The sequence below is a fragment of the Pinus tabuliformis genome, chromosome 4_2, assembly GCF_031772625.1.
Source record: "Pinus tabuliformis cultivar Carrire ecotype Pingquan chromosome 4_2, CPIR1, whole genome shotgun sequence".
NCBI classification, from domain to species: domain Eukaryota; kingdom Viridiplantae; phylum Streptophyta; class Pinopsida; order Pinales; family Pinaceae; genus Pinus; species Pinus tabuliformis.
Genome location: NC_142304.1, coordinates 742,057,015 through 742,082,785, shown reverse-complemented (window position 1 = coordinate 742,082,785; position 25,771 = coordinate 742,057,015). Strand labels below are relative to the sequence as shown.

Here is a 25,771-nt window from a genome sequence, read left to right as displayed (position 1 = left end):
AAACATATATATGCATATGTGTTTCAGTCATTGAAGACATTCGTAAGACAATTTCAATTTCATACATTTCTCATATTGAAAATTGTAAAAAGAATCAATTTTTTTCTAACTTTTGAATCGGCAAGAGACCCACTATCTTTATAATGAAATCATTGTACTGGAAATCTCGTCTTAGCTTTGCACCAATTCAATAAAAATTCCACATCAAAGAAATGAACAATTATACATTATTCATTATACTGCAGAGACCTATGTTAAAAGTCACATTTTAGGGCACAAATTCTAGTGAAGAGCCTCCAAAAATAAAATATTAATCCCCATAACTTGGTCTACAGTTTGTATGACAGTTGAATCCATTCGCATCATATGACAATTTTGGAAACCAGGAATATGTTTGAGACGAGGAAAATTTGATGACACTTGTATTATCATTGGTTCAAATGCCTATGATCAGAGCTACAACCAAACGTAAAACCCTTCATAAAAAAGAGAAATAGTCCCAGAGCCCTCAATGAATTCCTTGCAAAATATATCAAAAGAATTTCTTCAAATCTTCAATATATATTGGATCATTATGTTTGGTAGAATTTTATTGCCTCATAATAGGCCTAAACCTCAATGAGTTTCTAAACCATCAAAAGTTTCGACCTTATTTGGATCTTCTTGACTATCCTAGCCGCAGAACCTTAGAGAAGTCCTTGCTCATATCTGAAGGTATGTTCCATGCCTTTTGAGGAAGAATGGGCCTTCTTTTATAGTGGTAAAAGAGGATTCTAGGAGCCGACATGATCTAGGAGGAAAGTTTTAATTTGAAATTTTAATTTATATTTGGAGCCATATTTTCCCTCTATTGTGGACCATATAATTTGAATTTTGAATTAATAAAAAAATATTATTTTTGACCGCAACAAATAAATGTAACCCCTTCATCAATAATTAATTTAAAATTTTAATGAAGGTTCGTTTCTCTTCACATGTTATGTGTCATAGCCTTGTTCAATAATATGCTTCCACATCATTACTCCTTTTGGGGTTTTTGACCATGAGATTGGGGCACGAACTTTAATTTGTTATCACTCAAACTGTAAGGAGTCTCCTGACATGATACATACTATTAGAATCAGTATGATGAGGAGAATCGTATGATGATGATCTTGATTCCAAAAACCCTGATGTTCATGGTCATTTTTATCTTTAAAAGTGGGGCTTCTAGATATTTCCAGTTCTTATTAATCACTAGAGATTCAAAAAATGCAATCGAGGCAATATTAAAGCATTCAATAACTGATGTTTACATCAATGACAACACCATTCAACAATCTCTCCCCTTGTCATTGATGGCAACACATACTCTTCCTGTGATCATTGCTCCCCCTGACTCCATGAATTTGATCTTCTCTTCTTGATCCCCCCCCCCCCTTTGTCATCAATGGAAAAGGGTGACTCCCCCTAATAAGTTTCATGCTTTTATTTTCTTGTGACATATCATTGCTCCCCCTAACAAAATTCCTTCCTCTCTCTTCTTGTAATAAACTCCTTCTCTCCCCCTTACATTTTATGCCTTTCACAACTTGCCAAAAATGAGACCTTATGCAATTTTACTTTGCAAACCATCTACTCCTCACACTAAATAATATTGCCATAATGTTGACGATTTCTTCACATATTCCATCTATAAGCCCATAAGGGATAGATCTTCAAAAGTACAATCAATGTTATAAAGACTCCCCCTCTTCAGCATGTTGAGAATGCAACAAGATGATGGAGCTTAGTGGAAAGGAGTCGCCTTCACTAAGTGGGCCCGCAGGCAAATTATGGCGCAAAGTCTATTTTTAGACTATGTCTATTTTTAGACATATGGATCGTGGTCTATGAGTTGCAGGATGCTGTTTATGGATGATTGGTCATGTTGGGAAAAATAGATGGACTTCTATTTTTGGATCACAACAGGAGTGATTAGAGTCTATTTTTAGACTGCTAGTCAAAAATAGAAAAGTCAAATATTATTGTCTCATAATAATATTTAGACTATAAAAAACATTATCTTATCCTCTTGGAGCACTTCAATTTGAGCTACAGATGTGGCACATGAAGCTGTTAGAAGTAAATACATTTTTCTTATGAGTCAATTGAGCTATTGCATGCAGGACATCAGTTAGAACTCATGCATGTGAGTTCTGTGGAGTTGGATGTGGAGTTGATGGAGTTGTGTTCAGTTTGACTTGGTTAAACTAGTTGTAATTAGTCTAACTGCAAATAGACTAGTGATGAGTGATGTGAATTAATTGATTAAATTAATTCACTAATTATTAACTCATAATGCAACTGAAGAATACATCATTTAACTCAATGCATGTACAGTTCAATGGAGACAGGTGTTAGAGGTTGAGATTGCTATCAGTTGTGACTATAGTTGTGCATGAGATCTTGCACAAGCAATGTATTGAGTATGCCCATGATGATTGCCCAGTATATGCCCAGTAGAATAGCCTGTGCTCACGTGATTTCCAGTGTGGGTGATTCTTAGCAGGTATTGTGCAGTGGAGGCAGGCAATGCAGCGGAGGAGATTTGAACCTGTGACTTGTTTGGATCTGAGCTAGTTTTGTGTGTAACAGGTGGAGATAGTGCTGGATACTTGAGAGGAGTATTGTACTATGTATTTTTACATGTTCTCAATCATTAATATACAGATAGTGTGGGGTTTTCAGCTGTAAGATTTCCCCAGGTTACATACTGTGTTAATGTGTGCATGCGATTGACGTTTCATTGTTTTTGATGCTGCTAAATTGATGATCAACGTAGAGGAGGTTATGTATTATTCATGTATTCCGCAATAGAGTATAATCGGGATAATCTCTGTGAATAAGTGTTTATTATTCAAAATTTCTACTTGGTATCGGAGCTGTTGATCATCAGATCTATTATTCAGAAAGTGTTTACATCTTATTTCTTCAGGTAGAGTCTGTAATCGGGCCAGGTAGCCTCCGGATTCATCCTTCCTTTGGAAGGTGAGATATCCGGTAAAAACCCATACAATCAATCTCTGTACGAGAAATACTTTGTTCTCACGAATCTTAGATCAGAGGCGGTTGAGTTTGGAGCTGGTGGAATTCGAATTTGCAGCAGTGTTTTCTTGGTATCAACGTCGCAATGTCTTTCAACGGATTGCGATTGGAGTATGCTCTTGAGGGAAGCTCAAACTATATTGCATGGAAGGACAAGATGGAGGCAGTGTTGGATGATAATGGGCTGAAGGATTTCATAGAGGCTGATGTCCCAAAGCCTACTGATGCTGCGCAAGTTGATGCTTGGCAAAAGAAGACAGCAAAGTGTCGAAGGATTCTATTGGAGGGCGTGAAGGATCACATTGTGTCCAGCCTGCATGGAAAGGCTTCTCCATACTTGATGTCGAAAGCATTGACAGATCTATTCCATAGCAAGAGCGATCAGAGGAAGCTGGCACTCAAGGATAAACTCAGAAACATCAAATGTGAGGAGGGAGACAGTATGCCCAAGTATCTCACGAAGTTCACTCAGTGTCGGGATGAGCTGGGAAGTGTGGGGGTAACTATCGATGATGAGGACTTGGTGAGCTTGGCTCTCCTTGGTCTTCCGAAGAGTTGGCATTCCTATCAGAACTCTGTCAATGGTCGGGAGAAATTGCCAGGATGGGAGAGACTTTGGTCAGATCTTGTGCAGGAGGAGATCAGGCGGAATACCAGGGACGGATCTTCATCAAAGGGACCTGAAGAAGAAAACTACGCTTTGGCTGCCAAAGTAAAGAAGGGGAAGAACAAGAACGCTTCTCAATCTGGTGCGAAAGGAAACAAGCAGGACATGTCCAAGGTGAAGTTCTTTCACTGTCACCAACACGGACACTATTCCACTAATTTTCCGTAGAAGAAGAAGAACAAGCAAGCTGCTGGATCTGCAGCTGGAGAGGCTCTAGCCTCGCAGTTTGAGCTTGATTTTTCATTGATCGCATGCTTGGTTTCAAGTGTGATGGGATCGATGTGGTTCTTGGACAGTGGTGCGTCTTTTCACATGACAGGAGATCAAGATTTGTTTTTTGATCTAGAGGAAAAAGATCTTGGAGTGCACATCGAGATGGGCAATGATGGTAGATACAGTGCGACCGGTATCGGTACCATTTCCTTTGAGAGGGAGTCTGGTAAACCCTTCGTATTGAAGGAAGTGATGCATGTTCCAGGATTGAAGGAGAATCTTATCTCTGTGGCAATGTTAGAAGACAAGGGATATGATGTTGTTTTCAGCGAGGGAAAGGCTTTCCTGCGCAGCAAGACAACTGGAGAAACCCGAAAGATAGGGGTTCAAGTGAGGAACCTTTATCAGCTACATGTAGATGGATGTGCAGCAATGGAATGCAAGGCAGAAGGATTGGTGAGCCGGGATGATGGCGAGCTGTGGCACAGGAGATTGGGTCACCTTCAACATGGAGCCTTGAAGATACTGCAGCAGATCACTACAGGGCTTCCTAAAGGCACTCTTGCGCAGTCAGATCAGTGCAACGGGTGTAATTTGGGAAAGTTTGTGAAAGCCACCTTTCACGAGAAGGATAGTCGTGCCACGACGATCCTTGAGAGAATTCACACAGACGTGTGTGGACATTTCTCAGTAGCTTCGACAGCAAAACACAAGTATTATGTGATTTTTTTTGATGATTTCTCTCGTAAGTGTTGGATCTTCTTCATGCAGAAGAAGAGCGAGACATACTCAAAGTTCTGTGAGTTCAAAGCACTGGTTGAGAAGGAGTCGGGGAAGAAGGTGAAGGCTCTTAGGAGCGATAATGGTGGTGAATACATCTTTGGTGAGTTCAAGGATTTCTGCAGTGTAGAAGGGATTCGAAGAGAGCTCATAGCTCCACATAACCCACAGCAGAATGGGGTTGTTGAGCGGAAGAACAGAACGATTGTGGGTGCTGCACAGGCGATGTTGCATGATTAGGGCCTACCGCTTCACTTGTGGGCGGAAGCATGCAATACTGCAGTATATGTGCAGAACTATTGTCCTCACAGGATACTTGGCAAGAGTACACCCGAGGAGGCTTATTCTGGTAAGAAGCCTGATATTTCTCATTTGAGGATTTTTGGTGCTAACGTTTACATGCATGTGACGGAGGATGCCAGGAAGAAGTTGGAGCTGACCACAGAGGTTGGGATATTTGTGGGGTACACTGATACGCCTCACAACTATCGTGTGTATTTGCTAGACAGTGGTAAGACTGTTGTGCGACGAGATATAAAACTTCAGGAGGAGAAAGCCATGAAGTGTTTGCTTGAGAGGGAGCTACACTTGCATGCAGATGAGGAGCTACTAGTTCCTAAGGATGAGCTTTAGGACGTGGATCAGCCACAGGACGAGGTTCATGGAGTGGAAGAGACCACTCATGCAGCGCCAACCATCAGAGGGCGAAAGTGCCTGACAGAAGCTGAGCGATTGGCTCAAGATGCAGAGAAAGTTGTAGGACCACCTACAACCCAACACAGGCAGAGACAGTCATCTGATCGGTACACTGGATACATGGCTCTTGTGAGCAAATGTGTTGCGACTGAGGCATCCTCTTTCGAGGAAGCTGTGGAGGATCCCGCATGGGTAGACACCATGGTGGAAGAGTATGATTCAATTGTCAAAAACAGTGCATGGGAGATTGTTCCTAGACCAGAAGGGAAATCAGTGGTGGGTTCGAGATGGATCTACAAAGTTAAGCAGGCAGCTGAAGGGAGTGTGGAGAAGTACAAGGCAATATTTGTTGCCCAAGGCTTTTCATAGATAGAGGGGATCGATTATGAGGAGACCTTTGCACCTGTCGCAAGGTATTCTTCCATATGGACAATTCTTTCTCTCTCAGCGCAGATGGGATGGCACATTCATCAGATGGATGTGAAGACTGCGTTCCTCAACGGAGTCATTGAGGAAGAGGTGTACATTGAGCAGCCTGAAGGTTTCGAGATCTTCAGCAGCGAGTCACATGTGTGCAGGCTCAAGAGAGCATTGTATGGGTTGAAACAAGCACCACGTGCTAGGTGCACATGGATAGACATCTATTTCACCGGACTTGGATTCTCCAAGAGTGAGGCGGATCCTAACCTATACCAGATTGTGGTGGAGGGTAAGTTGCTTATCATTGTACTTTATGTAGATGATTTAATTCTAACGGGTGATGAGCTGTTGATACTTTCATGCAAGGATCTTTCTAAGGAGTTTTAAATGAAGGACTTGTGCCTCCTTCATTATTTCTTGGGATTGGAAATTTGGCAGCGCAGTGATGGACTATTTGTTTCTCAGGGTAAGTATGCTCGGGAGATACTGGAGAAGTTCAACATGCATGGCTACAAGCCTGTTGATACTCCTCTTCCTGGAGGTTGGAGGAAGGAGGATGCCACTTCGGCAGAAGAAGTGGATGCCATTGTTTATCGACAGTTGGTGGGGTCGCTTATGTATCTGGTCAATACACGACCCGATATATGCTATGCTATTAACCATCTTTCACAAGCTATGGTTAAGCCAACCAAGCTCTTCTGGAAGGCAGGAAAGCATGTATTGTGTTATTTGAGAGGCACATCGGGATATGGTTTGTGGCACAGACAGGATGAGATGAAGTTATGTGGCTTCACGGATGCAGATTGGGCAGGGAGCCCAACGGACAGAAAGAGCACATCAGGAGGGGTCTTCAGTATCGGGTCGACAACAGTTTCTTGGTACAGCAGGAAGCAGAGATCCATGGCACTCAGTTCAGCAGAGGCCGAGTATATGGCAGCAAGTTTGGCTGCATGCGAGGCTATATGGATGAGGAAGATCCTGGTCAGTTTGTTCGATTCTCACTTGGATCCTACTGTGATTTACTGTGATAACCAGAGTTGCATTAAACTCTCGGCTAATCTTGTATTTCATGATAGATCTAATCACACTGACATCAGGTACCATCATATCAGATATTGTGTGCGGCGGAGAATCATGTTACTTTCATACATTCCAACGGAGGATTAGGATGCTGATATCTTGACGAAGGCGCTCACCAGGAGAAAATTCGAATACCATCGAGGCAGGATAAGGGTTGCTGATAATACATATCTTGTTGAGAGGGAGTGTTGAGAATGCAACAAGATGATGGAGATTAGTGGAAAGGAGTCGCCTTCACTAAGTGGGCCCGCAGGCAAATTATGGCGCAAAGTCTATTTTTAGACTATGTCTATTTTTAGACATATGGATCATGGTCTATGAGTTGCAGGATGTTGTTTATGGATGATTGGTCATGTTGGGAAAAATAGATGGACTTCTATTTTTGGATCACAGCAGGAGTGACCAGACTCTATTTTTAGACTGCCAGTCAAAAATAGAAAAGTCAAATATTATTGTCTCATAATAATATTTAGACTATAAACATTATCTTATCCTCTTGGAGCACTTCAGTTTGAGCTACAGATGTGGCACATGCAGCTGTCAGAAGGAAATACATTTTTCTTATGATTCAGTTGAGCTATTGCATGCAGGACATCAGTTAGAACTCATGCATGTGAGTTCTGTGGAGTTGGATGTGGAGTTGATGGAGTTGTGTTCAGTTTGACTTGGTTAAACTAGTTGTAATTAGTCTAACTGCAAATAGACTAGTGATGAGTGATGTGAATTAATTGATTAAATTAATTCACTAATTATTAACTCATAATGCAACTGAAGAATACATCAGTTAACTCAGTGCATGTACAATTCAGTGGAGACAGGTGTTAGAGGTTGAGATTGCTATCAGTTGTGACTATAGTTGTGCATGAGATCTTGCACAAGCAATGTATTGAGTATTCCCATGATGATTGCCCAATATATGGCCAGTAGAATAGCCTGTGCTCACGCGATTTCCAGTGTGAGTGATTCTCAGCAGGTATTGTGCAGTGGAGGCAGGCAATGCAGTGGAGGATATTTGAACCTGTGACTTGTTCGGATCTAAGCTAGTTTTGTGTGTAACAGGTGGAGATAGTGCTCGATACTTGAGAGGAGTATTGTACTATGTATTGTTACATGTTCTCAATCATTAATATACAAATAGTGTGGGGTTTTCAGCTGTAAGCTTTCCTCGGGTTACATACTGTGTTAATGTGTGCATGCGATTGATGTTTCATTGTTTTTGATGCTGCTAAATTGATGATCAACGTAGAGGAGGTTATGTATTATTCATGTATTCCGCAATAGTATATAATCGGGATAATCTCTGTGAATAAGTGTTTATTATTCAAAATTTCTACACAGCATTCACAAGATAGGGAGTCATCACACTGAATTATCCAGAATAATGTATGAATCGACTCTTCGATCTAATCATCTTGAACCATGTCATCCCATTGTAGATTCATCATGATATTTTGACCTTATAAAACCTAAAACCATGACTACGAAAACTTTTTCATTTACTTGATCTTCTTCCTTTTGTTTTCTTTTCCAAAGCTTCTTAAACCTAATGTTAGGGTTACAAGATTCCATCTTGAACTTGCAATCATGATATATATGCCTATAGTTATGTCATTTGTAACATTCAATGTCAGGCCTGAATGATGGAGAAAATTATATATACTTCCTTCTCATAAATTCATTTTGAAATATCTTTTGCGATCTTGCGATCCTCCTTCTATGGTTTTGATAATGCCTTTGATCGTCACCCCCTACATACATTTTGCAATTACTAGCTATATTCCTGAAGTTAGAACATGAAAAAAAATAAACATTAAACATGACAGGGTGCCTAGATGTGTTTTATTGTCCTAAATATCATTTGAAGTCATCCTTCTTTGGAGGAGGTGCAACCTTTTTTTGATTACTTCTTGAAGCAACAACATTTTTAACCTTCTTTTGTCATTCATTTTGATTTGGCCTTTAAGGCATATTGTTATCAATCTTCTCATCAGTCTTTCTCTATGGGTACTTGGAGCTTGTACCTTTGTCACATGGAGCTTTACCTACTTATTTTTCCTTCATCTTCAACATAGCTATTTCTTGATATTTCCCATTAATGATAAGATTTTTATTTTCAATATCTCGAAAATGTTCCTTTTGCCATTCCTTGAGCCTGATGATTTTAGTAAGAGTTGCATCAAGCTCCATTTTCTTTTGGCTAACTTCTAACTTACACTTCTAAATAGATTCTTCCAATTGGATTGTCAAAATTTTCTCTTTCATTTATGCTTCTTGCACTTGATCTCTTAGAAGCAATTTTTTTTATTTGAGTGCCTTACTTCTCTTTATTGCTTTGCTAAGTTCACATAAGGTGTTGAGCAATTTTTCTTCCAAATCTACTACTCCTTCTTCCACATTTGCTTTATTGGAATCAAAATAATCGTTATTATTTTCATCTTGACCTGCATACTTCGTTGAGTAGAGATCATGAAGCTTCTTCCATTCACTTATGGCTAATGTGCATCGATCAAAATTGACTTTTACTAGATATGGCATAGCACTAACATTAATATTCATAGATTTCATATTGTAATTTATAGATTCATTGGTATATGTGCCTCCAAAGACAACAAAGTGCCATACATAATATTAATTAGCTTTCAAATAATCTTCCATTCTACCTTTCCAAAATACAAAATTTATTCATTAAATAGAGGAATCAGACCAACCTGTTTCTCTTCATCAACTTCCTTTGATTCCTTTGAATGCTTGGTGATTGACTTATTTCTTTCATCAGATGAGCTACTATCTTCTTGACTTGGCTTTGAAGTCATAGGAGGAGGTCTCTCATGAAGAGTAAACAACTTGTTCCAAATATCTTCAAATGATGAACATTCATCCACTTTGTCTTTTAATGTTTTTGAAAAAACCACTCAATATGACCTTCATGGTTGTTGCATTGTGTTTTGTTAATGTAGTAGTGCTTTCATCAAAGACTGATCTCCATACTTCATGACCAAATTTCACCAAATTGAACATCATATCAACACACCATGTTGCATAACCTGTCCCGTCGAAGAAGGGAACTTATCCAACCTGATTTTCATCATTGGTTGTAATATATTTTTAAACTAGTGCAATTCCAGACGTTTCCTTTGACTATTTAAAAGTGTGTTTCCTTGGCCTTCCTATCTTGATTCCTTGAGATATGGCTTCCCACTGTTAGGTTGTGACTGAAGGAACTTGCTATGATACTAATTGTTAGAAATACTGAGAGGGGGGTTTATCAATATTTATTTTCAATTAGTATTTTTAACTTCACATAGAATAAATTATAATTAACATTAAATCAACATAAATGAACATCACATGAATAGTAAACAACACCATTCAACAATGCACAAACATCAAGATAGTAGACAACAAATTTTTAAGTGGAAACCCTTCCGGAAGAAAAAACATTGAATGCTTCTTAATATTTTGTCTTCAATAAAATATAAATCAATATTTTTAGCTCTAATTAAGGGATGCTCCAACACCTTGGTTTACAGGCTCCAATCTGAAGGATGCTCCAATGCCTTGGTTTACCAGCTGCAATTGGAAGGATGCTCCAATACTTTGGTTTATAGGATCCAACCTGAAAGATCCTCCAACACCATGTTTTACCAGCTACAACTGGAAGGACAGTCCAACGCTCTGGTGTATAGGCTCCAACTTGAAGAGAAGGATGCTCCAATACCCTATTTTACCAAATGTAACTGGAAGGACGCTCCAATTACCCATGCAAACTCCAACATGCCATAGCACCACCCTACCACCCTAATTAGCCTTAGGACCACGTTTCACAACTTTCAGATTGTATCCACCTGTGCTCAATGTCAATACAAAGAACTTGTAATGCAATAAAATAATATCAATTCTACCTTTACTCGAATTGCATGTCAAACCCTAGCATTAATCAATCCTTCTTCTACACAGAACATCTATCAATTCTTTGTGCAACATATCTACAATGATATACTACCAGTCCATGTATTTTCTTGGCATACAATATTTATTACATCAAATCAATCTCTACCCAACATCAGTACCAAAGTCATTTAACTGCCTTTTCTTCCTTTGCCATAACACTTGCTGATTAGAAAGATACAATAGCACTAAACCCTAGTATATTTGACTCAACCCTAGCAGCTCAATATGTTTTGTTCCATCATACACTTAACAAAAACTATGATTAATCAACACATGCGTATTGATAACCTTAGAAGCATAGCATCAGTGTATCACAAGACATATGAAATCAGGTGCCAAACCCTAGGCATTGTCAAACATATTCTATCATTCAAAAACAGAAGAAAGCTTTGTCTTGCATAATCTATCTCAACTCCAGGTTACATATTCTCTATCAAAATAATGGAATCACAACACTGTAATGATTCTATCATTCATTATAGTTTCCATTATCATTCTTATAATTTTCATCACTTCCTTAGAAGAAAGTACATACCAGCATATGCAAACGTCTAACAGTTCCACTTAATACAAGGCCTGAAGATGTTGTCAACAATATATTTTGTTATGCAAGTCTCATCCAACCCTAATCACCCAACATCTTTTGGTTTTCAATTTAGATCAATTATGACTTCTAAAACCAACCATTTATTTATTGTTCATCATAATTGTAGTTCTAGGGAACATTCTACAATATGACAGAAATGAGTGCCACTTCTACAAAATGATTACCAGATTTCATCTAACTCACTGAAAGTGATAACAATGTAATAAAATGACATAAATATAAAAATTAAAGTGTGCTTATAATGTTTCTATAGTTTCTAACTTTTGAACTTTCCTATTCACCATTCAACCAACACGTGGATATTCAATCCTTCATTCAATCTGTGACATATGTAGTCCATGTGGAAGCCATCATGCATATGAACATAATTTGACTAACATGTTTATCAACAAAATTTGGATAGCTAGCTATGTTGACCATATCGTGTGTCACTGCCTCCAACTCACATGATGATTTTCATGGTAAGTTTAATAAATGTATTGAGTAATTGATGACACATTGGCATCTCACACCAATAGACAACTTGAACCGATACAATATCTAGTCTTTGAGTTCCAAAAACAATAAGATTCAAGTAGTAATATGCGACATACTGAGATAGATTCTAAGAAGGTTTGGTAGATCACATTGGCTAGAATGCTCCACAAACTTCTTTAGAATTAACAAATGAGACCACATGAGATATTGTCCATAAAGCCCCACACAACACAAGACCTCAATAATCAGTGGCTCAGCTTAGGGCTTATGAGTTCTTCAAATATTTATGAAATGTTTTTGTCTATAAAAATGCTACAAATGTGCCAAGTCACATTGTTCAATAACCCGAGAATCAATTTGAGGAGGAAGACACTGTGCATCTATTGTCAGTACGATAAAAACCATCCAAAATTTTGCTTACACTTAAATTTTGGATCCTACTTGTGATCCTATGATTCGTTGTTCCTTGACTGTTCTCGGTCGCTTCGGGATTGATTGATGATTTTTTGAGTGCTTAAGTCTTCCTCTAAGGTTCTAGTTGATGAAGTCACTTTCTCACACATGCTTAGTCTTTCATGCATTTACACGTGCTCTCCTTTAAAGCAAGCCTAGCAGTCAATGTTTATTTTAGAGAGTCAAGCCCTATGCAATCCTTGTTTATATTCATTGCGTAGGTATTGAAGATAGTGAGTACACAGTTATTTGTGGATGATGGTTGCACAAACCAAAAATACCACGACTACGCAATCCTAGAAGAGAGTGCTTGTGTAGTCTCAAAGGACAATGATTGCATAGTTCATTGAGACAAAGACTGCACAGTCCCTATGCATTGATCCGAATTGGATCATTATATTATTTGTCATCCACATCGATGCATTTGGAGTGGAAAAAGTGGAGGAATCAGATCATGGGATTGTTTTTACTGGCGGGACCTAGTATGGAAAAACGAAATTTGAAACCTTCTGGGAGTGTTTTGAGGCTTCAAACAATGTTTTTTGGGGGTAAGAATTGCGTCAATCGAAATCTGTATACAAAAGTTATGCCACTCAGAAGTTGACCTTCCTATTTTCACATCTGTAGTTTGGGAGGATGTCGTGTCAGCCCCCATTATTGATGGAAAAGGGGCTAGACACGTGTTTGTGATGTAAAAGACTCTAGAAGAGTCCATTTTTTAACTCTAGTTAAGAGTTTATGTAGTCAAATTAACCACTAGTAGGCTATCGGGTTGTGTTATAACCAGGCCACTAGAAGGAAGAGGCATTCCATTCTTTAGAGAGAATTTTGTTCCATAACAGAGCAAATATATCCAGGAGAGATAGGAGGTAGAGCACACATACCACTTTTATAGTCAAAGTGGTATCCAGAAAGAATGAGAAAGAATAAGAAAGAAACAGTGCAGATTTACCTACTAAATTAACAAGTGTTTCGAAGTTGTCGAAGACATATGTCACAAGCTTTTTGGTAGTATTGGTATGATGAGGGGTGAATAATGCATGTAATTATGATAGGTACTTAAAACAATCATTACATAATAAGACCTAAATCAATCATATCATTGATAAATAATTTTAAATATTTATAAAAATAATAAAATTTAATTGATAATGTTAAATTATAGATAAATTTCAAAAAAAATTGGTAAAAAACACAATACCTGGTCAAAAGAAAAACCAAATGTGTAATACCATATAAAAAAAATGTGGTATTGGATATCTAATTACTCTATATATTTTTAAATTTAGATGGATAGATATTTTATGACTTTTTAAAAGTGGTATGGGATATCCGACTTGAAAAAAAATAGTCTAACTTAAAAATTATTTTTATATTTTAAAAGGGAACTTGATGTAATAGATACATGAACCTAAACAACAAGTAGGCTCAGTAGGTATAGAGTGGGGAACATCCTATCTTTCCTATGTTATAGAAATCTAGGAAATCAACTTTAGGTCTCGAAAGGTAATTCCATATACTCCCCCACCTTCTCCATCAGAAGGTCTTGAACAAGAGAAGGAATAAAGTAGTTCTCCAACCAATATACATCCCTACCTTGAAAGGTTGGTCCAACCTAATAAAAACACCATTAAAGAGGTTGAACATATGGGATAACTGAAGAACCTGTGTTTTAAAATACCCTTCCACCATGCCATCAAAGATTTTCCCATTTATAACAAGCTCCTCAAGGAAGATTGCTTCAAAAGGCTCAAACCATCAAAGATTTTCCCATTTATAACAAGCTCATCAAGGAAGATTGCTTCAAAAGGCTCAAAAGGAAGAAAAGAGATGCCCTCACTATCAATGTTGTTGGGAAATTGGATGATCTATTACTTGAGAAGGTCATCTCCCCAAAGTATTTGGACCCTGATAGACCGTAAATATTAACAACATTGTAGTCCCGAACAGCTTGTTTGATCTTGGGGCTGCAATCAATGCCATGACCAGAGAAGCCATGCTTAAGCTTAATCCCTAGGGATCCCTAAAGAGGACCACCACGTGAAGCCATGCTTAAGCTTAATCCCTAGGGATCCCTAAAGAGGACCACCACGTGTTACAACTCAATTGTTTTGTTATTATTATTTTGAAAATAATTCAATCGTTTCCAAAGAGTTAAGCGTTGGGCACTTTCCAACGGTTCAGATTACATCCGCCTGGATTAACAGCCGACGCTTTGATGAACGCTTTCCGGGAAAATACTTAAGCGTTGGGCACTTTCCAACTGTTCAGATTACATCCGCGTGGATTAACAGCCGACGCTTTGATCAACGCTTTCCGGCCAAATACTTAAGCGTTGGGCACTTTCCAACGGTTCAGATTACATCCGCTTGGATTAACAGCCGACGCTTTGATCAACGCTTTCCGGGAAAATACTTGACGGAAAATAGGTAAAAAACCGTGAGAACGCTCCTCTTTCACTCGAAAAGGGGAAAAATTGGGTGAATCCGTCAGAACGCTCTCAGGCCTTCACCGTGTGGAACTGGAAATGTCACAGACGGGACGGTCATCGGGAGAAGGATGGGAGTCGAAACCCCCAGCCATCACAGCATTCGCGCTCTGGCCCGAGAGCCATCGTTCATCTTCCGGATTTTTGTGCTTGTCTGAATAGGAATCTACGCAGACTTTGACGTACAACCTATAGAACAGATCCTGTTCAAGTAAGGTCGTACTTAAGAATGCCCACTGCGCCACTTATATACGCCTTCTTCCATCCTTCGCAAAACGCATGTGGGAAAATAATGTTTTATGTTTTGCTTTCCGAACATGTCGCAAAACTATATTTTGCAACCATTTCCGTCCTTCACTTCCATTCTAATTCTATTTTCACTTGCATTCTTGTGTCATCCGTCAATCGATTCGCTTCGTCCTCCCACATTTATTCTTCCACTACTCCCATTAATAATCTACACTACTTAAAAAAGTTAATAGCACATAAGAATAACACATGATTTAAATATAATTAGAAGTAGATATGGTTAGAAGCATTATAAATTCTTCCACTACTCCCATTAATAATCTACACTACTTAAAAAAGGTAATAGCACATAAGAATAACACATGATTTAAATATAATTAGAAGTGACTTCTAATTAGATATGGTTAGAAGCATTATAAGAAACAAAAATATCCACCACATTTTAGACATGGTATACAACATATATTGTTATAGACTCTATTCGCATACGAAGAATGTATGCATGGAAAAGTTTATTGATATACTTGGAGCTTGTTTTAGATTTTTATCATTATTTATTATTAGAAATGGAAAGATAAAAGAATTTGCCAACTTTCGTGAAAATTATTACTCTTTATTTAGTTATATCCATGATATTTGACCACAATCAAGTCTCACATGCAAACTTGACTTTTCAATAGCACAAAAACTTACAATTAATACCTTTTGTTTTCCATGCATCTTTATCAATACCTTAAATTCACTTTAATGAACCTTTAATGTGCTCTTATGATGTGTGTGAAGAAAATGCTATTAAATGGCTTTCGGAAGAAGTACTTCGATGTTTTTATTAGGGAGGTTTTTGGTTAGTTTATATTTATATCCAGTTTTAACAAAAAAAATTATGAGCTTATTTTTTTGATCTTACTTTGTTTTGGAGAAATTCGAAAGACTCGTTATAGTATTAAGGAAGTTTTTGGTTAGTTTATGTTTTTGTCGAGTCTTAACAAAAAACGTTTATGAGCTGATTTTTTTTATCTTGTCTTGTTTTGGAGAAATTTGAAAGACTATTTTTTTGAAAATTTAGGGTTTGGGATGTGTTGATGTGGGTTTTTGGATTTTTTTGTTAACCAAGGGGATGTAGTTTAGATTGAGGTTATTTAATTTAAATAATCTAAGTCATTTAAAGTAGTCATTTTAGTCATTTTCGACATGTTTAAAGGCTCAAGCAAAGTTTTTCAGTAGAAATCATATAAGAGAAAAATTTTGGCCGAGGTGTTTCGAACCAACAAGTGTCCTTCATTATTAGGATCAAATGAAGAGGTAGACCATGGCAAAGGCTTAAATAGAGAGCAATGTAGAGACCAAAATTTTAGTAATGGCTATATTTGAATAATAATATTTAAATTATGATATTAATTTATTAATATATTAAAAGCCAATATTATTAAGTATCGGTTATATTAAACGACTAGTTTTTTAAAAATATTATTTAAATTAATAAGTAACGGCTATATTAAACGATTAGTTTTTCAAAAACAATATTTAAATTAATTTATTAAAAAAAAACTAACAAGTTTAAAAAATCAAAGTCAAACTCCGAAAAATGAGAGAAGTCAAAAATTATAAAAAGGAGTCAAGACCCTAATCGAAAAAAGATAATTTAATAAATAAAAATAATTAATAGAAATAAAATAAACTAAATTAAAAATAATTAATGGAAAATAAAACAAAAATATACATAAAATAAAGGCTTTGTTGGCCTTTGGATCTCTTCCTCTTAAGAAGAAAAGAGCCAAGGGAATCCTAAGGTTACCTAGTTGTCATATGTACACTAATCCTAAACTATTTTCTATGTTAAATATGCCTAAACTACCTATTAAATAGCCATTATGTATAATATACAAAACTAAATTACATTAATTGATACAATAAATATACAAAAGTATGATACAAACGAATAAAACCAGAAACTATGTAACTAGTGAAGAATGAATAATATTCACTTCATGCAATCACTACAAGGAAAATACCTTTTAGCATAGGTTTTTGCAGAAACCCCTATCAAAATAACCCAAAAATTCGTTTGTAGCAGAGGTCACTTGCGGAGGTGGGCGGGCAGATGTTTTAACGGATGTTTTTTGGACAATGCATTTAAACTTTACAAATGCATCGATGGTTTACTATCCATATAAGCATTGGTGTTTCATATAACATGGTGCATTGTGGAAAATTTATTTTTATAAAATAAAAATAAAAAACACGGTGTGCTAAATACCACAATGCAACGGTGCTTGAATCGTCGATAGCGCTAGTGTCCTTCATATAGTCAAATGTATCAGTGCATACCAATAAGGAGCACCACTCTAGTTTTAAATTTCAGAAAAATGCAGTGTTATTTTCCAACGACGTTCTAGTGCGGTAAACTTATTAAAACACCCAAGGGAATTTTCTAAAGCGCACCGCTAGGAAGTTTTTAATTTCTAAAAAAAGAGCATTGTTATAGTAAAAACACAACACGATATGATACCTGTATATAAACACCCCGGGGCATCTCGAGAAAATCATCGTGATATTTTCTAATTAAAAATAAACGCGTTGCTTTTGGATATATCCCGCACTGGTGTTGTTAGAGAAATACATCGAACGACGATTAAAAGAAAGAAGCCCTCCTGACCGTAATTTTCATTTTTACCATCTATAGTGTGGGAGAGCTCTAAAGCATCAGTGCCACTCTTGCCACATACAAGTTCCCTTATGTCAGTGCTTCTCTTGCTCACCATCCCATGCTGTGGTCACTTGTTGAGTTTCCAATTTTTTCAAATCATGCTAAAATTTGTTTTTCTCCATTACATGTCCACAATGCTTCCCTAGCAACCAAATGTCCAGGTAATATCTATTTTTCTTTATAATTTAATTTTTAGGAGATTAGAATTGTAAATTAGGTTTATTTTGCCACTGTTTTTGAAAAAAAAAATCACCTCACTGTGTGCTCGAGATGTTCGGTTCACACCGATATCGGTGTGCCCTGTAAATTTATAGGGTGCACTACATTTTGGTGCATGAACATAACACACCGTCATTGTTGCGGTGTGTTTTGTAAATGAAAACACATTGGGAAATAAGTGTGCCACATCGTTATTAAAAGTTAAATTTGTGAACCAACAACGGTGCATCATACTTATGTGCACATCGATATCAGTGCAGTTATAGTTTAAAGCACACTGATGCCGATGCATGACTATGTTTTTGAGTGTACAGTGATTTTTTTTTAATTGAAAGTTATGTTTCCATATTTATAAATACATGTTTCATTTAATAATAGAAAATTTATTTTCAGTATGAGGATGATGTATTTTATATGTCAATCATGTTGCAGAGACGTCAACAGACGGAGCAACAACATGAGAAAGAACAACAAGCGGACCCATATAATATGGCCCGAACATCGTAGACTAGAGAGAGGGGGAGGGATTTATACCCTCACCCTATTACTACAGCGACCCGAGCACTCTTAAGGAATGTAGGTCTCCTCAAGTAATATGAGGAGGCTAGATCCCTGAAAGCGCACTATGTCTTATTGGCGCATATGCTCCATCGATGGGGTGCCCAGGAGCAGGCTTTCCATTTCGGTCCTAGGGCCTAGTATAAGCTCACTGAGGAGGACATATACTTTATCATTGGCCTATTGAGGAGAGGGGGGATTTTCCCTAGTTCCCTGATGTTCCCCATGGGGTTGCAACTGAGAGTCAGTTTGCTTACACTTAGAGATATGTCGGGCCTCATGCGGTCCATCCATCAGATTTTCAGGTTTGTAGTGGATAGCTACGGATTTCTTCTTTTGCTGTAGAGGAGGCTAGGTGCCTCTCATTATTAGTCACCACCATTGCACACTCTAGTAGTGATGGGCAGTGCATTAGTTTCCCTTTTTTGTATTATGTTGATTCTTTGATTCAGGCGCCATGTTGCATCAAATGGTCTGCGATTTTTTTGAGGTAGTTTTGCATGGGTTTAGATAGATTTCGTGCATTGAGACATGGGAGGGAGACCTTCCCTTTCGCTTCCAAGGTTTTTTCTTTATTTTTTGAGAGGTTTCTAGAGATGAGGCCTACATTTGAAGTTTCCCTCCTAGACCGATCACTGAGGTCCGGATGTGCATGTGGGGGAAGATGACACCCAAGAGGGGCATGCCAGAGTATCCGACCAGGATTTCTCCCAAGGCACTGGCGCTACTGGCTAGTGAGCATGACCATGTGTTTGTCTCGTTAGTGTTTCCATACACAAAAATTTATTGGAGAGGGTGTCCCAACATCCTCTTCATATCAGCTGGGCCTCCACATGATATACGTAATATTAGTGTTTTCTTTAAATTATTCTAGTTTTAGTTTCTTGTTTTAATGAATTAGAATAAAATTTATTCTAGCACGTTCTTTAACTTGTTTTATTAAATTGTTTAATGACATTTCTAATTATTTTGTGTACTCTATATTTTGCATACATCAACTCATTTGACGGGGACATGCCTCCCCCCCACTGTTGGATGGAGATGAGGAGATGGGCGAGGCCCAAGAGGGTGAGGGACATCCTCAGGGGGGCGTGGGTGTCTAGGGCCATATGGTTGGTCTGTGATTTTAGATGGACTACTACGATAGATTAGCCGAAGGTTTGGTTCGATAGGGAGTCCACCCTACAAGGACTCGAGATATCAGCATGTATCTGATGTTCGTGGATCTCTATGGGGATTTCCCGGTGAGATGATGTCTCTTATGTGGCATATCATCAAATATAGTAAGGAAGTGGCAGCGATGAGGGATGCAGGTCGACCTCATCCAGGGGAAAATACATCAAGTGAGGGTGGTGATGATGATGATAGGGATGATGATCATCATTACAATGATGGGGGTGGTTATCATGATGCTTCTAGTAGTACCACCCCATCATATGATTTCCATGATCATGGTGTCAGTGATCCTTTTGGTAGTACACCTCCTCATCAGTCGCCTGAGGATGAGATGTTAGAGCTAGAGGATGTGCCTTATGTTTCTCCTAACAGAGAAGACCAACCACCTACTCCTCTACTACAAAGTTCACCAGACCATGTTGAGGGAACAATATCTAACCATCCATTGTCTTCCACTGCAAACCATCCAACTCCTCCTCCACCTCAACTAAGTTCAACCGATGTTGATAATGTAGTAATTGACCATCCATCGTCTTCTACTGCAAACCATGTTGGAACTACGTCTTTTTTATAGGAACGTTTGATTGCACTTATTTGACTTGATGTAGTTATTTGACTCGTTTGTTTGTGTGTGTGTGTGTGTGTGTGTGTGTGTGTGTGTGTGTGTGTGTGTGTGTGTGTATTAAGTACATAAACATGAAAAAATAAAATGCACCGTATATATATATATATATGGTGCATTTTTTTTGTTCATGTTTATGTACTTAATTTATATGTTGGTGTTGATGTGTATATTTTTAGGTCATGTTAGATATGTTCATTTAATGTGCTTGTAGATAGATGTGTATGTGATAGCAGTTATTTGACATGAGATTTATATTAATTTGAGGATGTGTGTGGTGATGATGTTAGATTACAATGTTTGTGTTTTGTTAGATGTGATCACGATGATGATGTCCTATTAGATTATTAGATTTGTGTACTAGCTAATGACATTTATATATGCTAGAGGTATATATAATTAGATGATGGTAGTGAATTCAAATATGTATCTTAGATAGTACCACTTATTATAGATAATTTTGCACACAATCAACTACAAGAACTCGTTCTCTTCCCACAAAGTGCATTACTTGCATGCTAGCATTAATAGAATTAGAAAAAACTAATAATGCACTGAAGAATTGAGAATTAAAGGAAATAAGATAAGAGACAAATTTTTTTTATTTATTATTCATATGACCACCAGTTTATTCTTATAACTTGTGTATATTCATACTCTATGCTATGACTCTGCATATGCATCATTTTTTCTCCACTAGGTACAAACAAATGTTTGTCTTATCTTTATTTCTTTGATCCTTTTTAGCTTTATTATTTCTTCTGCTCGTTACTTCACCCATATTTCATCATTGATTTTTTCCTTTCTCTTAAACAAAGGTTTGGAAATTGAATAGTCCAAAAAATTCATCTTTCTCATCCATTTCCAAAACCAATTAATATTTCCTCGCACAGGTGGTCCACTGATTTTTCATAGAATACAGTAAGGAACATGGAACTATAAAAAGGCATGATCCATAATGTTGTAGCAAAGTCTAAACATTGTAACAGTAATGCAGAATCACAACATTTAACAACAAGGTGGAGTTGCTACATTATAATAGCAAGGTGGAGTTGTAGCATTGTTTCAACAAGGTGGATTTGCAACACTAAAGAACAAGGTGGAGTCATAAAACTCTTATTTCATACTCTAGAATACTAACTAACAATGAATGATGTATATTGCTTTAGGAAAAATATGCTCCTACGTGAGTCTATCCAAGCATAAGACATTTACGTCAGCCAATAATGTCACTTTTCATACAACATTAATCCCATCAAAGATGAGTATTGTGTGATGTTACCCCACTCAAAGTTTGGGATGTTCTTTTAGGAAAAACTTTTATGTGGAAACATCATGTTGTTTATGATTCTTTTCCCTATATTGTCATTATTACTCTAGGAGGTCATCTCTATAGGGTAACATAGGTAGTTCAAACTACTACAATTTCATTACCCTTGGAAAAATAGTGCCCAAAAGTAACCTTGTAGACTACAAGATTTATCCTCTTCATAGTTGAGTTAGAATATGAATGGAAGGTCAATGTGACCACCATAGCCTTATCATATGGGCTCTCTACAAAATAAAATTAGGTGGATAGGATTGTAAATGCATATAGAGATACCTTTGCTTCACCTGTGATAGTTCCTCTACACTACTAGAGAAAAAAAGCAATTGACTTAATACCTAGTGCTTCTTTATCTAATGGCCCAATATATAGACACTCTCTTTTGGAGAATCAAGAAATAAAATGTTGGATTCATGAGCTCATTCAAAAGGGCCACATTTAACTGGGCTTCTTGCCTTATAGGAGCCTAATTATGTTAGTGTAGAAGAAGGATGGGACATGGAGACTTTGTATTACTAAGCTCATCCCCCTGTGGGAGCCCAATTATGTTGGTGCAGAAGAAGGATAGGACATGGATATCTTGTAATGATTATAGAGCCCTAAATAAAATCCCTATCAAGAGAAGATACCTGATCTCTCAAATTGAAAATCTTCTTGATCAGCTTAAGGGAGCCAAGTTACTTAATAATATTGATCTAAATTCATGCTACCATCCCATTTGAATTAAACAAATTGATGTATTGAAGAACACCTTCAAATCTAAAGAAATTTATTTTTGAGTGGTTGGTCATGCATTTTGGATTTACTAATGCTACATACACATTCATGAGGATGATAGATGATATCCTACAACTACTCATGAAGTCTTTTGTGGTTATATATTTAGACGATATCCTCATCTTCAGTATAACAAGGGTAGAACATTTGTGACACATTCAATAGGTCTTGAGCACCCTACGACAACATAAATTGTATGCCAATATTTGAGAAATACTCATTTGGCATGTAGAGAATTTAATATTTGGGATACATCATGGATGAACATGGGGTGCATGTGGACCTAACCAAGATCCAAGTAATTTGTGATTGGCCAATCCTGATGAATACTCTAATATATCTCTATATCTTCTTGCGTCTTGCTAACATATATTGAAGTTTTTTGTTGAGGTTATCTCATATTTCTTGTCCCTTAGGTCAAGTGACCAAAGGTGGACATAAACAAAAGCTTTCCTAGTTTGAGTCACAACAAAAATCTTTTGAGTATATAAAATATTGCATGGGATTTGCGCAAACCCTCTCTTTGCTAGACTTGCATTAGCCATTTGAGATTGAGATAGATTCCTTCGACATTCCTCACTCAATAAGGACATACATTGACTTATCATAATGAAATAGTATCTGATATTGTTGGTAGATACCCACTTATGAAAATGAGATGTACTTCATCTTGTAGACATGTCAATGGAAGAAACATTATATTTTAGGGAAAGAGACAACCATCCAAACTAATCAGATGCCTTCAAAATGATGTAAACATAAGAGGATTTATCTAATGACCTCCATAAAAAATGGTACACATACTTGCAACAATTCCTCTCGAACATCAAGTGCAAGAAGGGTAGCACCAACCACATTATAGACTAGCTCAGTCAACCCTTGGTTGTGGAACCAACCATAATTCTTAACTCCTGTGGGATGAGACCAACTTCACTACTACATGTCAGACACTAATTGTAGGAAAAAATGTTTGAGATTCCCACCTCTACAAATTATGTGCTCTTGTACTAGCTAGGTGATCTTTATGTTCCATCAAGTGAGCATGCCTAGTTGATTTGGGAGGCACATTATAGTTGGGTGGTAGTGAACTTTGGTGTGGATAAGATAGTAACATTACTTCATAAGTGTTTTTGTTGGCCAAAGCTATGACAAGATTCTAGCTAGCGTATCGGATTATGCACTAGTTGTAACATCGCTAAGCCAATCATTAAGAAGCAAGGCTTTTACACTCCTCTCCCTATATTAGACAAGCCTTTTGGAGTCATTATCCACGGATTACATGTCAGGTTTTGTGTATTTGTGGCCATTGATTAGTTCTTGAATATGGCCAATTTGGCACCATGCAAGAAGAGTATCACAACTAAATCCACGGCTAAACTCTTCATTGATTATGTTTAGGTTCATTTTTAGCTACCTTGGACCATTATTTTAGATAGTGATGACATGTTCCTAAGTACCTTCTAGTCCAATCTATGGTCTCTTATGTATACTAAGTTGACCACATCGATCGTTTTTCACCCCAAATAGATGGATAAATAGAAGCAGTCAATATAATGATTGTGCATATATTACACATGTGCAACTCTATGCATCTACATACATTTTATGAAATACTTCCATATGTTTAGCACAACTATAATAAATCCCTCCATGGATCTATTGGCCATATTCCTTTTTAGCTATCCTCGGGGTTCTAGCCATTAGCCCCCATTAATGTATCTTTTCCCATTAGATCTTCACCTATAGTTTCCTCCCATGCTTAGGATGATGCATATAGAGTAGCCAAATATGTTAAATGGATCCATTACCTTGAATAATAGGTTCCTGATATATTGTAAAAATAGAATGACAAGTACGAGCAACGACATGACCAACATCGAGTTCCACATATTTCTTGTCGGTGATAAGGTGTGGTTACATTTATAGAAAGAGTTCCTCTCAAGGCCCCATAGGAATCTAATACAACTTTAATATGGGACTGACACAATCATAAAGGTTATGGATGAAAATACTTTTGAATTAAGTATTCCCTCTTTCCTTGGCTTGCACCTAGTTTTTAATGTGGAGTTGCTTCGACCATATTTTCCACCTCTATTGTACATATTGGAGGTGATTGAAATGTTTCCCCCCACATAAATCAATCCAAAATACATTGGATAAGATATAGTGGATTGGATCATGGATACCAAGATGAAACATACTTACTAGTAGAACACACGACTTTACAAGGTTGTCAAAGCATTTTATCTTTCTAAAGGCGTAAGTTAAAAAAAATAAAAAAAATCCACATTATGTAATAAAGCGAGCTAGAACAAATGTCGCTTTTTTATTTTGAATAAGCGCCAAATTTTTTTTATTATTGCAAAATAATTCAATTGTTTCCAAAGACTTAAGTGTTGGGCACTATCCAACGGTTCAGATTACACCGGCTTGGATCAACAGCCGACGCTTGAATCAACACCGTGAGAAAGCACGCTCCTTCACCGCCTGGAAACGGAAATGGAAATTAAAAAGCATGAGAACGCATGCTCCTTCACCGGAAATGGAAAATACTTGATGGAAAATAGATAAAAAACCGTGAGAATTCTGCACGCTCCTTCATCAGAAATGGAAAATACTTGAAGGAAAATAGATTAAAAAACCCTGAGAACACTCCTTCAGTCGAAAGCCGGAAATGGAAAATACTTGACGGAAAATAGATAAAAAAATCGTGAGAACACTCCTTCAGTCGAAAAGGGAAAAAATTGGGTTAATATGTCAAAACGCTCTCAGGCCTTCACCGTGTGGAACTGGAAATGTCACAGACGAGACGATCATTAGGTCATCAGGAGAAGGCTGGGAGTCGAAACCCCTAGCCATCACAGCATTCGTGCTCTGGCCTAAGAGCCATCGTTCATCTTCCAGATTTTTGTGCTTGTCTGAATAGGTATCTATGTAGACTTTGACGTACAACCTATAGAACAGATCTTGTTCAAGTAAGGTCATGCTTATGAATGCCCACTCCACCTATTATATACGCCTTCTTCATTCCTTTGTGAAATGCATGTGGGAAAATAACGTTTCTATTTTGCTTTCTGAACGTCGCAAAACTATATTTTGCAACCATTTCTATCCTTCACTTCCATTCTAATTCTATTTTCACTTGCATTCTTGTGTCTTCCGTCAATCGATTTGCTTCGTCCTCCCACATTTATTCTTCCACTACTCCCATTAATAAGCTACACTGCTTAGAGTACCT

General features: G+C 37.3%; 2 non-coding genes across 2 annotated transcripts; both read right to left on the bottom strand.

Annotated features, from left to right (window-relative positions):
• Positions 1 to 14,893: 14,893 nt before the first annotated feature.
• On the bottom strand, positions 14,894 to 15,119 carry LOC149171740 (small nucleolar RNA U3). Its single transcript, XR_016259942.1, has one exon. It is a non-coding gene; the product is annotated as a small nucleolar RNA U3 (small nucleolar RNA).
• A 10,165-nt stretch (positions 15,120 to 25,284) lies between these two features.
• LOC149171739 (small nucleolar RNA U3) lies at positions 25,285 to 25,518 on the bottom strand. The gene has a single exon (XR_016259946.1). It is a non-coding gene; the product is annotated as a small nucleolar RNA U3 (small nucleolar RNA).
• Positions 25,519 to 25,771: the final 253 nt, after the last annotated feature.